The 14,321-nt window shown below is 43.9% G+C and overlaps 1 pseudogene; it reads right to left on the bottom strand.

Moving 5' to 3' along the window:
- Nucleotides 1-4,106: 4,106 nt before the first annotated feature.
- Nucleotides 4,107-13,751, bottom strand: LOC123056831 (serine/threonine-protein phosphatase 6 regulatory ankyrin repeat subunit B-like; annotated as a pseudogene).
- Between the last annotated feature and the right edge of the window lie 570 nt (nucleotides 13,752-14,321).

Raw genomic sequence — 14,321 nt, 5'->3', positions numbered from 1 at the left:
ATTTCTCGTTTCCGCAGTCATGTGAGACTTACGAGGTTGCTTAGCTTGCACACACACTTGACACTAAGATCCCTTGACAGTGATGAAACTAGGGATTAAGTTCAACTTTGCTAGTCGCGACATGCAACCAAAGTTAACATGACAAAGACGTGAATGCCACACATTTGATTCACTATTGTTGCAAACATGATTAACAACTTTATTGCAAACGTCTGATAAGGATAAACGAGACAGGCCTCCTGACTCATAGCCTTTACCAACAAAGGTTCCATACTTGGATATTACAAATTTATTCGACTGAAAGACAAGCTTGTATCCATCTCTACACAGAAGGGATCCACTAACAAGATTTTTATTGACGAAGGGGACATAATGCATGTTCTTCAGCCGCACGATCTTCCCCGAAGTAAACTTCAGATCGACCATGCCAACACCACGAACATAAGCACTTGAACCATTGCCCATCAGCACGATTGAAGTCCCTGCGGTCTGATAAGACGAAAACATGGAAATATCACCGCATACATGCACATTAGCACCCGTGTCAATCAACCAATCAGGAGAATAACATACTGAAAGAATAGTGGAAAATATACCATACCCAGCATCCTTCATATCAATGTCTCCAATGACAACATTAGCGGTCTTGCCGCCTTTCCCAGGATGACGCTTGCCATAGCGATTAGGGCAACTAGGAGCCCAATGATCAGGATCCCCACACACATGACAAACACCTTTCTTCTTGTCATTCTTCTTCTTGAAGTTCTTGTGCTGGACAACCTTGTTCTTCCCATCAAACTTTGCTTTACCATAAAACTTGCCGTTGTTCTTGAACTTGTGGGGCTGGAAGTTCTGCTTCTGTACCACATTGGCACTAGATCCTCCCTCAACACCTCGAGCACGTGTGTCCTTTGCTCTCGCCTTTTCTTCCACATCAAGAGTGCCAATGAGATCTGGGACGGAAAACTCCTGCCTCTTATGCTTCAGCAAGGTAGCAAAGTTCCTCCATGAAGGAGGAAGCTTAGTGATGATACCTCTGGCAACAAACTTGTCCAGTAGCATACAACCGAAGTGCTCAAGTTCTCTAGCAAATGACTGTATCTCATGAGCTTGCTCAACCACGGAGCGCTCTTCAGTCATTCTATAATCATAGAATTGCTTCATGATGTACAACTCAGTGCCAGCATCCGAGACCCCAAACTTGGCCTCTAGTGCATCCCACATATCTTTTCCATTATCAATTGACGCATAAGTATCAACTATGTTCTCACCAAGAACACTCAAGAGATCAGCCTTAAACAGAGTATCCATTTTCTGAAAGGCTTGTGCTTGTTGAGCATCAAGCTCTCCTTCAGGTTTGCCAAGAGTGGCGTCATAGCAACTCATGGTTTGAAACCATAAGACTGCTCTCACGCACCACCTCTTATAGCGGATACCCTCAAACATAGGAGGTCTCATGGAAGCAGCAAAACCACTCGGGGTAAATTGCCTATAATAAGGTTTTTGGATTGTTGGAAATATGAGCAATTTACCGAATGATTTTATTAACAGAAATACTAGATAAAGCATGACTAATATAGTAGAGATAAAACAAGTCATGCGTTCTGACAGAGAGAAGGTAAAGAGCATCTGCATATATGAACTTGAATTAAACACATCTAGAACAGACACTAGATGAAGTTGCATATATGAAGTAGAACCTAACACATGTAGGACGGAAAGTATAGCAAAGAATTGTGTCATGACATCTAACAGAAAGAGCAAGAACACGTACGGGACAACAGCAGTAGAAGTGCTGGACTTGGGGTCGGTGTCCTCGTCTGCCATGTCGTGGAGGAGGTCGTGGACGTCGGGGAAGTAGTCGTCGACGACCGGATCGTCCATGATGAAGCAGCCAGTAGTCGCGCTGAGCGCTCCCCAAAAACCTTATCACCCTTCTCCCGTACAAGACTCAAAAGGTGCGGTTTCGGAGGCCTACTGTCCCGATCTGCGGTGCACGCTGCAAGCTGGGATGGGGAAGATCGTAGCAGCAACGCAGTGCTCAGGAACTTGTGGTGAGAGGAGGAAGAGGTTCTGGTCTGTATTCTCTGGGAGGAGGGACCTCCCTTTTATAGGCGCAAGAGAAGGAGGCGAGAGGGCAGCGACGGAAGGTGAAACGAAGAGACGGAGATGAAGCGAACAGCCAGCAGCCGACGAGCTGCACCGTTCGCATTCGAGCTCCACTTTCGCAAAAATATTTTCAGCTTCCGTGTGACCTTTCGTATACCCGTAGTGCGTGTCAAAAATTTAGACATCGGCTCGGCTCATTCCCGCAACCTGCGGCGCGGCGCGGTGCGGCGAGGCGGGCGGCGGAGGAGGAGCGCGCGTGGATGTCCCTCTTGTTCTCATACTCATACAAGTGGGGAAAGAACCTCCCTTATAAGGAGGTCCAACTCCCACTCAACTAGTAATGTGGGACTAAACTTTAGTAGTATCCCTTGCCTGGCACAAATGGGCTAAGTGGACCTCTAGGATTTATTAGGAATTTCTGAAACTGCTATTGGGCTAGGCCCAAAATAGACAAAATTCCAGCAATTTCTACACTCATTCATGGATGCAAAAATTGTACCTTCTTCCATATGAGGGTTCAAAGGGTCCCATTCAACAGCTGCGAGGTCTTCGTCCTCACCCACCGTGTCATCATCCACACGGACTGCATTGTGAGCCTCATCTTGTTTTTCAGCCCAAGGTGCCCGTCGTAAATTCCAAATAATATCAGAATATAGCTTCTCTTCATCAACCCCAGAATTGTAGTCATCATGCTCCACTTCAAGGGGGACCCTACTGCTGTTGCCCACACTTGTCGAGCCAGCACGTCGTTGTGCACCAACTGAACTGTTCTGGCTAGAGATGCCATTACGACGACTTGGTTCTCCCCGAGATGTTGCACCCGTCATCCTAGGTCCAAATGCCTGCTCAAGCACATCAACTTGCGGCCTCGCATAAAAATTATCTTTCTCTTCATGCCTAACAAACATGGTAGCTAGCTCTTCATCATTACCAACTGTCACTCATTTCTTTTTCCCATCATAGTATTTGTATACCACTTCATCAAGCAAACCCCAAGGATATTGGCTACAAATTACCTCCCCAAATTGTCTGAAACTCTAATTACTAGCCATTGGCAACAGATAATCGAAACCTCCTTGGTATTTCTTCTTATCCTTTGCATCAAACATGTACCGGTCCCTTCTAATGGGCACCAAGAAAGCAAACCGCAACTCCATCCTAACGGGCGAAAAACAGAGACGCAATCAGCACACTAGTTGGGCAAACCTACTCGAATCGAGTGTTCAAATGCACAACTAAACTCAATCTAAACAGGAGGCGAGACTGGCCCCTCGGGAACCCAGTCGTGGATGCGGCGGATCTCCGGCCCGATGCCTGCCTCGCCAAATACTCCGGGGTCGCCGCTGCTCGCCATTTCGCCCTAGGGTTCTTCCTCCTAGTTCAAACAGCTCCAGCAGCCCCCCACCTTTGAGCGCTCCGGCCGGGTGCACGGAAGGAGGCCGTGCCGCGGGTCGAGCAGGTGGCGGGCGCCCCACCCGTGGCGTCGCAAGAAGGTGGCGAGCGTCGCAGGTAGCCGTGGAGCGTAGACGCAGGACGGTAGCGGCGGAGCAGGCCGTGCAGCCGGTGGCGGGGCAGGTGCTGACAGCGGCGCAGGACAGCCGCCCGGCGGATGGGCAGAGTGAGGTAGAATCCTACGAATGATTTGGGGATTTAGTTGTACGGGCCTACATGTCAGCTCCGGATCCACGTCCACGCGGTCCCACATGTAAGCTCCGGACCCACAATCACTAACGCCGGCGGACGGAATGAACTCAAATATGGCCGTTTGACCTCGTCATAGTAGCTGTGCATGGACTAGGGGCAAAACCGAGCACAATTCGCATCTGAGGACAAAACTGAGCACATGAACAGCACTGAGGGCAAAATGATAATTAACTCATATAAAAACGGACATTTACGGATACAGATGGATGACCAGCTACCACATGAGTGTCCGTGGACATACGTCAAAGCAAATTTAAGTGTCAGCATTGGAGATGCAATAAACGCATCTCTGCTCATTGTATCGACGTCTTTGTCAGCCACATCGCCGTCAGCTGCATCAGTGTCATCATCGACTGCAACAGGTAAAAAGATGCAATTAAAGCATGTGATCTGTGCAGTAAAATTAGCACAAATGCAAAATTATTTACTCGGATTTTACGTGGTCTAATTTTGTTTGTATTCAATCACCGGTTGGAAGGAATGATATACGTGAAACCAGGAGCTTCTAGAGACATTAAAACGGACGGTCGCAGGTGGAGAGCAACGTCCTGTTGCGGATCGCGTACGTGAAGCGCATTTCCGTCACGTTGCCTAGCTCGACGACGGCGACCCGGCCGGGGTCGACGTGGACGGCTTTTCCGGCCACCGGCGGTGTTTTGTCTGCGTGCAGGAAGGTTCTGGCGGTCCGACCGTGCGCGATCTACCACGTCCCCCGTCTGGCGCGCCGTGACAGTAACCCTCGCGTCTCCTAGCTTGCTTAGCCACGGTCCATGTCGCGCGCTCGCTCCGCCGTTGGACGCGTCGGACGGAGGAACCAGCGCCGTGCGTGATGCGCATGCGTGCAGCTAGCGACACACGCACCGGTAGCTGCCCGGGTGATGTGCACGTCCGTCCGCTGCTTTCACGGCCACGCCCGTTCTCTCTGCCGTGCCGTTGCACAACGCTGCGTTCACGGCGACTGTTCTGTTTCTTCTGATGGTCAGAGGCCAAGACTGTGATCGATGGACGTACATCGTCAACCCTCGTCAAACCGAAGCTCGGGAGAGGAACCAGAGCCTACCTACGAACTACCCATGGTAAAATCCCAATGTCCTGCCAAGCCTGACCCTATGTCTACGTATGTCGACGGCGATGCCATTTTCCGGTGCAAAATGCTCTCGCGCACCTCGCACGCCGCGGTATATTCCAGGCGACGACGGTGGGTGGCAACTCGCAAGTCGCAACGCAGCATATGCCGAAGGACAAACCATCGCCCGCCAGGAAGGAGTACAAGTAACGCCAGTTGAGCAAGTGTCACGTCTCTCTCGAGGATAACTAACGAGATGCCTCGCAAAGTCGCAAGTTGCACTTGCGCCGCTTTCAGGCGGGCGGGGAGCTGATTTGGAGTGCTGATCCAGGCCGGGGTAGCAATAATTGGTGATGCTGTCGGGTCAATCTGGCCAAGGAGTTTTGATTTAATGGTAATGGCGTGACACGACGGGGACGTTACGATCACTACAAATAAAAGTCTCGGCCATGGTGACGATTGACGAAGCATTCCACTGCGCTGGAACACGACACGAGAAGGCGGACGAACTGGCTCAAGGGTGTGAGCTGAGGAGGCAGCCCTGTCAGCCTTGCTCCTCTTTCCTGAACAACTGTCGAAAGATTCACCTAAGGGCTCCTTTGATTCAAAGGATTTGCATAGGAATTTTGGAGGATTAAAATCCTTAGGAATTTTTTCTATGTTGGTTGTTTGATTCATAGGTTTGAATCCTATAGAAATTTTTCCTAAGGAATTTTTTATACTACTTTCCGTAGGATTTCTAGCATCCACTCAAACTCTTTGAAAGAATCCTTTGTTTTTCCTATGATGCAATCAAACAATCGAAAATCCTATAAGATTGAGATGAGCATGACATTTCAATCTTATATTTTTTCTATTCCCATGTTTTTACAATCCCACGAATCAAAGAGGCCCTAAGTTCAGGTTACTGTTGGTTATCCGGGAAACGCTTCAGTCCAAATCCGACGGCACGCCTCGTCCCAGATCAAGTTATAGGGAACTCGACGGCCCTGACACAAGGAGTACTATTGACTTTCATAACTCTACTGTTAGTTAGTTTACCGCCCAACCACCTTCAAAAAAGAAAGTTTACTGCCCAACCACTTCGTTTAGTGAATACTACATAGTAGTATATACAGTTTATAAACTGCCGTCACGGTCAGACTTGAACACATGATACTCATAAGAAATATAGCAGGCCCCTCAGAAGCAACTGGCACATGAAAGATAATAAGTCTAACCAAATGTAAAGTGACTGAATACGGCGAGTAAGATCCACATGCCAGACAAGATAAATTCACACAAGTCGTGTTAGCAGTCTTAAGGCGTAGCTCCACATGAATGAGAGTTTTGGTTCCTAGCAGAACATAAGGATTAGAAGGCCCTACTTGCTCTAGTTTAGTGAAAACTGGCACATGTTGCATCCCAGGAGTCCGTGTCTCACTGCTCGCCTTCGCCGGGAGGGTTCTTCATGAGTTCCCTTGCCTTCCTGCATGAATTCAACCGAAAGGAATGGAGACGTCAGCTAAAAAGTGTTAAGCGACAAATATGGCGTGCAAGGTCCGGTTCAACCAGGACGTCTCCACCGAGCCTAGACTAGGGTAGTTAGTTGTGATTTCATCTTATCTCTTGTAACTATCTCTATAGTCTATCCCTTGGGCTCCAAGTTAAGGATCCTAACAATGTAATCTTCTCTGTAATTGAACACACTGGCTATCTAGAGGCACCTTGAGTAGCATGTGAGCTGCAGCTTGACGGTAGCAAGCTTTTGCCCAATCAGATCGCAGCATTCTGCTCCTGAGAGCATCTGACAAAGCACCTTCACCATCACCCTTGAGTAGTTTACAAACACTCCTGTTTGCATACAGTGTTGCACTCTCTCCATGAGCTATTGCCTACGGTCAAACATACGAGGTCATGCAGATATTAGTCTCAACTTAATAAAATGTCATCATACAAAAGTTTTAGGCCTTCTTTGGTTTGGAGGATTTTTGTAGGAATTTCATAGGATAGAATTTTTGTAGGAAAAATTCCTTTAGAGCCCTTTGGTTTGTAGGAATGGAATCCTATTCCTATGGAGGAATTCTTTCTATCCTTCACAATTCATAGGAAAATAAGGCCTCTTTTGGTTCATAGGATAGGATTATCATAGGAATAGGAATCTTGTAGGAAATGAGATGACATGTATCTCAAATCCTATGAGTAGGAATAAAAAACAAGATGTCATTTGGTTGGCACCAAAGGAATTTTTCCATTGAGTCTAGGCTCTTTTTTATTTTCCTATGAAGGCCTCCTTTGGTTTAGAGGAATTTCATAGGAATTCTAGAGGATAGGATTTTTATAGGATTTTTTCCTTTAGAGCCCTTTGGTTCATAGAAATGGATTCCTATTCCTACATAGGATTGATTCCTATCCTCCACATTTCATAGGAAAATAAAAAAGAGCCTAGACTCAATGGAAAAATTCCTTTGGTGTCAACCAAATAACATCTTGTTTCCTATTCCTATTCATAGGATTTGAGATACATGTCATCTCATTTCCTACAAGATTCCTATTCCTATGATAATCCTATCCTATGAACCAAAAGAGGCCGAAATGTGGAGGATAGGAACCAATCCTATGTAGGAATAGGAATCCATTCCTATGAACCAAAGGGCTCTAAAGGAAAAAAATCCTATAAGAATCCTATCCTCTAAAATTCCTCTAAAATTCCTCTAAATCAAAGGAGGCCTAAACATTAGCCTAGACTCAATGGAAAAAATCCTATGAAGTGAATCAAAGGACATCTTCTTTCCTATTCCTACTCATAGGATTTGAGATGCATGTCATCCCATTTTCTATGACTTTTCTATTCCTATGATTTCCCTACCCCGTGAACCAAAGGAGGCCTTATTTTAATTAATGCTCATTCATGGGACTCACGCATGATACCAGGTAGAGTGGTGACATACAAAAGTTCTATTTTAATGGTTCACACATGCTAACAGGTAGGAAACTATCTACATTACTACTCAGTAAGACAGTAATACTGCAGAATATGGAGCACATTCTATTGCTACACAGATTGGCTTGTTGTACGATCAATCTGGATAAAGCTAGATAATTTGATGCACTGTCATGAACTTCTTATGGGTTCTGGGGATGTAAGACAACAACCAAGTTTGATGATGGAATCTTCATTCATTCTGCCCCAAATAGTAATGCATGAATGCTAGCACATTCTTAATGTATACTGGCTTCAGATCATATACATTTTGGATGACCCTTGGTCAGATCTAATCATAACTTTAGTTTGATCTATAGTCAAATAGATGGTTTCCATGGATCATTGTATCCTAGTCGCACTAATCATTACTCCTTCCAGTACACAAAAAAGAGACGTCCCAAGTCAAACTTAGACCAACAATACCATTTAAAACGTTCAAATTGGGTTGAAAATCATACGCATAGATTTGTGTAGAGAAGTACTATCAGAAAATAAATTGGTGGTCAAAAATATATTCCCAAGACCATGTCAAGGTCCAAAACGTCATTTTTTTGTGAATTAGAGGGAATATTAATTATTTTTGCCAACCAAACCTTCATGTTTTACATTACAAAAAGAGTTATATATCTTCAACCAGTTCCCAGTATCATAGATATAATGCAAGAGGTGTACCAAATCATAAATCTTTGTTGCTATCTTATACTCCTTCTGCTTGAATGCCGTATCAGCCTTTGACTTGATCAAACCTTTTCTTCTTTGAAGGTGCCGTTGCTCCTAGATAACAAATAAATGAAACATGAATTGAATATTTCTATTTTGGAATAATCATTTACTATGAATTTTTTCCCACTTCTTACCACAAAAGACACCCAAGAACTTCGTGTTCAACATTCTTCATAATTTGGTATCTAGGTGGCATGTAACTTACCATTGAATGCTCTCGCTAAAGTTAACAATTTCAGTTTAACTAGATGGCAAGCGTTCCATAGGAAACATGGGAACATCGGTAAATATCAAGTGTTTCTTCATTCACGAAACAACCAAGGAGAACACATTACATAGTATGCCACTTAATTAAAATATAGTACTCTTGTGACATTATTACTGGATACTAATGAATAGCACACCCTCTACTTGATGATGGTGTACTTCACAACCGTGGCATGACATCCATGATTATGAGCCATGTTTCGAGAATTATTGTTCCTGCGAGCATCTAACTATACACAACATTACATGATTTGCTCAATACCTGACTCAAAGATAAGTTCAAGTCAGTTAATAGAAATATGACTAGAGTACAATCTACATGTAAATATCCGCACATCAATTGCCTTATCTTAGGAGTCAATCTTATCAAGTGTAAGGTGTTCATACTTTTCAATGTTGGAATCAAAAGGACTTTTTTACTCAATGATATGTACTAATTATCCATCACGAAAACCGGATTTTGTTAGGAGTTTCTACACATTACGTTCCACGGTTTCTTCATATTATGTTTTGTTACCAAATATGGGTTTATCATGTCTATTGGTGGGCAGCCCTGTTGTGACTACATAATCATATTACCCTTGTAAAGTAAAGTTGGTACTTTGTTCTCAGATAATCAGCAATAATTTTCGCTAGTGGTGCAATGCATAAAGTAATCACAGCTTACAATAGCACCGAATGCACAAAATATATGAAGGCTTAGCTTTCAATTAATATTCAGTAAGCAAGCATCATAATAAGAACAGAAAATAACATACAATTGGCTTCTTTTCTTCAATTTTCGCATGAGAAATTACTCCTTCAATACTCCAGTTTGGGACATTTGGAATTGGAGAAGTCACAGGAAATAACATTTCAACCTCTTCCTTGCAATCGCGTATCGCAGCAAGCTCTACTGGAAACCTACCCAACTAGAAACAAAAGGAAAAAGAACTTATCATTTTGTTCAAACAAAAGGAAGAAGAAAACCATAGAGATTATAACAAAAGAACTTGATCATTACGTAACATACAATCGATGAAGAAAATTAAATATTGTCAGAAAGAACCAGGATCAATAAAATTATCAAATGTTTTAACTAGGAGAATACCACGAATTGGGATGAAGAATCATATCAATTAAGCTATTTATTTCAGTTTTTATTGCACGAGTACATTGGAGAAATACTAATACCCAGAATAGTACATACTGCTTCTCATTATCTCATCAACTCTTGTCAACTGTTTAGAATATAGCAAAAGAACATGAACATTGTGTAATGTACAACTAGCGTAAAAAAATTATAACATCATGGGAAAGAACCAGGATCTGCATAATGTTTTGATCAAATGTTTCAACAAGGATTTACTCAGTACACAAGGTTTCCAAGAGTATTTCATAGAAGTTGAGACTGAGACACCAAAACAGTTTAGTGGAATCACACTCGTCCCCATGAAATATATAGATAAAAAACGAGAAGTAACTGCACACATGAATTCTTTTTAGTCGGTCCGTTAACTGATGGTAGCATTCATATAAGTAGCCTAGAGTAAAAGGCTGAAAACAGAACGCCAACAGGACGAAGAACAACAACAAGTTAGCTAGGAAAATTCAATTTATTCTACTGTTTATTGCATGAGAACATTTGAGAAATGCTGCTGCCCAGAATGGTTTGTAATAAGATATGAGATCTCAGTATCTCATCAACTGTTAAGTTAAGCACCAATATGATCTTCCAAAATGGAAAAATATTGATAAAATGTTGGACACATAAACCTTTTAAGAACAACGAGTATAGGCATGTTCCTTCATAGGAGTGATCAACAGAAAATGATACATCTGTTGACTGTTGATATAACCATTCAAAATTGGGCTGCACCCCAGTGGTGGATGTGCCGTGAGTGACCCAGCCCACCAGAGTTTGATTTCCGTGGTGCAGATTAATATCTCAGGATGAGCCCCCGATAGGTCTTTTTTTTATGATAAAGACTGCCAGAATGAAATGTGAAGATAATGTTAATACACACAATCGCAACTCCCATAAGCATAGTCAATGACACCAAGCAACCTAAACCCATCGCTAAATGGGTGCTTAACATTATCAGAAGAGCTGAATAATAGTACCACTATAAGCTTAACAGTGAAATTCTGCATACCAGGTCAGCAAATATCAACAAAATATATAAAACACATACATCATCAGGAATATTAGGATCTGCTCCAGCCTTTAATAGGAGCTTAATGAAGTTGGTATAACCTCCATGCATCGTAGCAAGCAACAATGGAGTCAACATGGAACCATTGCAATTGACATCAGCACCAGCCTGTGAAAAGAATTGTGCAAAATTATGTCCATGGTGATATCTCCATGTACATGTATATAAGCATGCAGAGCTCGTAAACTAAGCAAATCACAACATCGCATGGAAAAATAATCCAGAGAATACTCACCTTAATGAGTAGCTTCATGCACTTCAATGAACGATAAGCAAGAGCACTCATAAGGGGACTGGTAGTACCATTGATGATGATGTTAGGCTGAAAGGAGGGCATTGTTTTATTAAGATAAGAAGCACATGTGTTATGATAAATTCAGTAGTTACGTTTGAGATGAACAAAGATATGACTATTAAAAAACATGTCATCATATAATCAACTGTTGTGTGTGGTGGTTCAAGGAATCAGATGGTAAGTGGTTCCAATCGTCATTCTGATCTAGCATGCTTGATTAGTTTGAGGTTTGGAATGGGTTGCTCCATTAAATGAATCACACTTCAAAATCTCCATTGAGTGTCCCTAATAGAATGATTATGTACTGCGGCATCTAAGTATGTATCAATCCGAGCAACCAAAGCAGACCCAGGATAAAACATATTTGTCCACGACATATAACTATGCACAAACTTAAAACTTCCCATCGAAATTAACTGTGAATCAAGAGAAATAATAGCAGAGGCCATATACATTCGCATGGTTTTTTTAGAAAAGGAGGATGACCCCCGGCCTCTGCATCTGGGAGATGCATACGGCCACTTTATTGATTATTCTCGAGGACCTTACAAAGTGTTACAACAATAAGCCTGAATTCACCATCTAGGCAACATATGCCGCTACTCCTATCCATATGATGAAGGGGTGCTAGCTGGGCCACTACCCAGATCACTCACCTAATCCTAACATCAAAAGCCGGAATCCCCAGCCTAGCCACATAAGTCATTTGGGCACAAGCATTGAACAAATTACTGGCAGCCCAAAAGAGTGGTGTTCCACGGCCACAGTCTATGTCAACAGGCACTCCTTTTGACAGGAGGAACTCTGTAACCTTGCAGCATCCTGTGGTGAACGAGATGATTCCATAAGTCATTTGGGCACAAGCATTGAACAAATGACTAGAGTAGAGTAAATAATTACCAGTACAATGACTAGATTGCAGAAATTAAGTGTGAGGGTGTGTGACAGGGGGAGTACCTATACCCGCAGCATGGTGGAGAACTGTGCGCCCTTTGTCATCTGCTTTCACAAGATCACCACCATGATCAAGAAAATACTTGACAGTAGCAACATCACCAGACTGAGCAGACACCATAAATGGAGTCGCACCTTCAAAAAGCACATTGTTAGCACAATCGTACATCTCATACTGGCAAATATTTACATGGTAGCCACCAAATTGAAAAATGGAGAAAGGGATAGAGAAAGACCTAGAGCTGTATCCCCAAACCCAGGAGCATTTACATCTCCTCCAAGCTCCTCCACTAGGTACCTGCAAACCTCTAAATGGCCTGCGCATGTCGCGAGACGCAACACATTACATCCATTCGTGTTGATAGAAAAAAGCGCCGACAGGTCGCCGTTTCTTTTGGTAAGTCTCTTTATAATACCTTTCACAAAAGTAAACATGATCGGATTATAGAAGAGAATAGACAAATTAACAAGTTAGAAAACTAAAAGAAAAGAAGCAAACGTGTTGAATGCACAAGAGCCTCTGGAAGTCAAAGTGACTGATCTATCACATTGCTGGACAGAGTCATGCGGTGAAAATACTTGATAAGACACACTATGCTGCAAATTAGGATGCAATGCACAACTGTACCGCATCATCTTTAGTTCTCGCATTATCAAGAGACTGATCAGCCCAGTTTGTTTTAACTACGGTATCTAATCATGCGGGTGTGATGATCGGTCCTAAAATTAACATGCCATGGCTGTCACTAGGAAAAGTATTTTTGATTGAGTATGAGAAAACTTTTGACAAAGGTATCGGAACCAAGGCAGCGCACACTGTAACTACTCAAAATAACTCACAGACGCAACCAAATGCAGTCAGAAACAAGGTCATACAGGCGGCAGGTTAGGTGCTTCTCATGCAAATCTATTTGGTTTTTTACTAGCTAGAAGGCCCTCTGTGCTTACCCAATGCCCATGTTTTAAACGTACCAACAAATCAAGCGAAAATCTGACCAAATCAAGACAACCAGAGCATCACAACAAACAGAACCCGAAGGCAATCGGTAGAGTAGACGGTTACATGCAGCAATGTAGCATGCCTGAACAACCTCCGACCCCGCGAACACAGCAGTCAGCACACGCATGACGTAACCAAGCAAGCATCGCTAGACTAGAATCGAAGCAAGGAGAACCAGGGCGGCCTTCTCACCTACATACGCGCGCACGTGATAGCTGTCAGAAACGCGGCCAGGGTCCAGAGAGGGGGGGGGGGGCGAAGTTGGGAGCAAATTGAGAGGGTCGGGAAGAGGAGGCTGTACGTACCGGTGCCGTCATCCTTGACGGTGGGGCGGAGGTACACAAACGGCGCCGCCATGGCCCAGCCCCGGCGGGGTGGAAGCTTCCCGGAGGCGGCAGCGACGAGACGGAGAACCCTGCGCCGCGGTGGGGAGGGGTTTGGAGGCTCCCAGTTTCGGCCGACCGCTTTGGTTTGCCTCCTTAACTTGGCGATGATGGCGACGACGTGGTTGGCTGAATGAGCCCGGTGTTGGTGCACCGGAGCTAGCGCTGCCTAGTGACGTGTGGCCCCGTGCGCACCACCGCTCGGCTGCTCGGACAAAGACCTGGTCCACACAGACTCTCTGGAGAAGGTTGGCGAGTACTGACCGGTAGCGGGTGAGAAGGGGAGACGGGTGCAGAGGTTTCTTGCGAGGGTGGATGAGGTGAGCCAATGTGGGAGTGACACGTGTAGAACAAGGACGAGCGAAAAGCTGTAGTGAGGACTGCACCTTCCACGGAAATGGCGCTGAGAAACCGTGGGCGCCCCGGTGGCTCGAGCAAATCACATCTCTTTAGGCCTCCTTTGTTCGTAGGTTAGAAAATTCGCAAAAATAAAAAAACATAGAAATAAGATTGTATGCATCTCAAATCCTACAAGTACGAATATAAAAAAGATGTCATTTGATTTATATCCTCCATCAACGAGTTGTTCTCTTTGGTATTTTTCATTTCACTTAATGATGCAAAACATTAAGACGTAGGAGTCGTTGACCATATCGACAC

The sequence above is a fragment of the Triticum aestivum genome, chromosome 3A (assembly GCF_018294505.1).
Source record: "Triticum aestivum cultivar Chinese Spring chromosome 3A, IWGSC CS RefSeq v2.1, whole genome shotgun sequence".
Lineage (NCBI taxonomy): Eukaryota > Viridiplantae > Streptophyta > Magnoliopsida > Poales > Poaceae > Triticum > Triticum aestivum.
The sequence above is the reverse complement of the archived record's forward strand: the minus strand, read 5'-3'. Positions and strand labels throughout refer to the sequence as shown.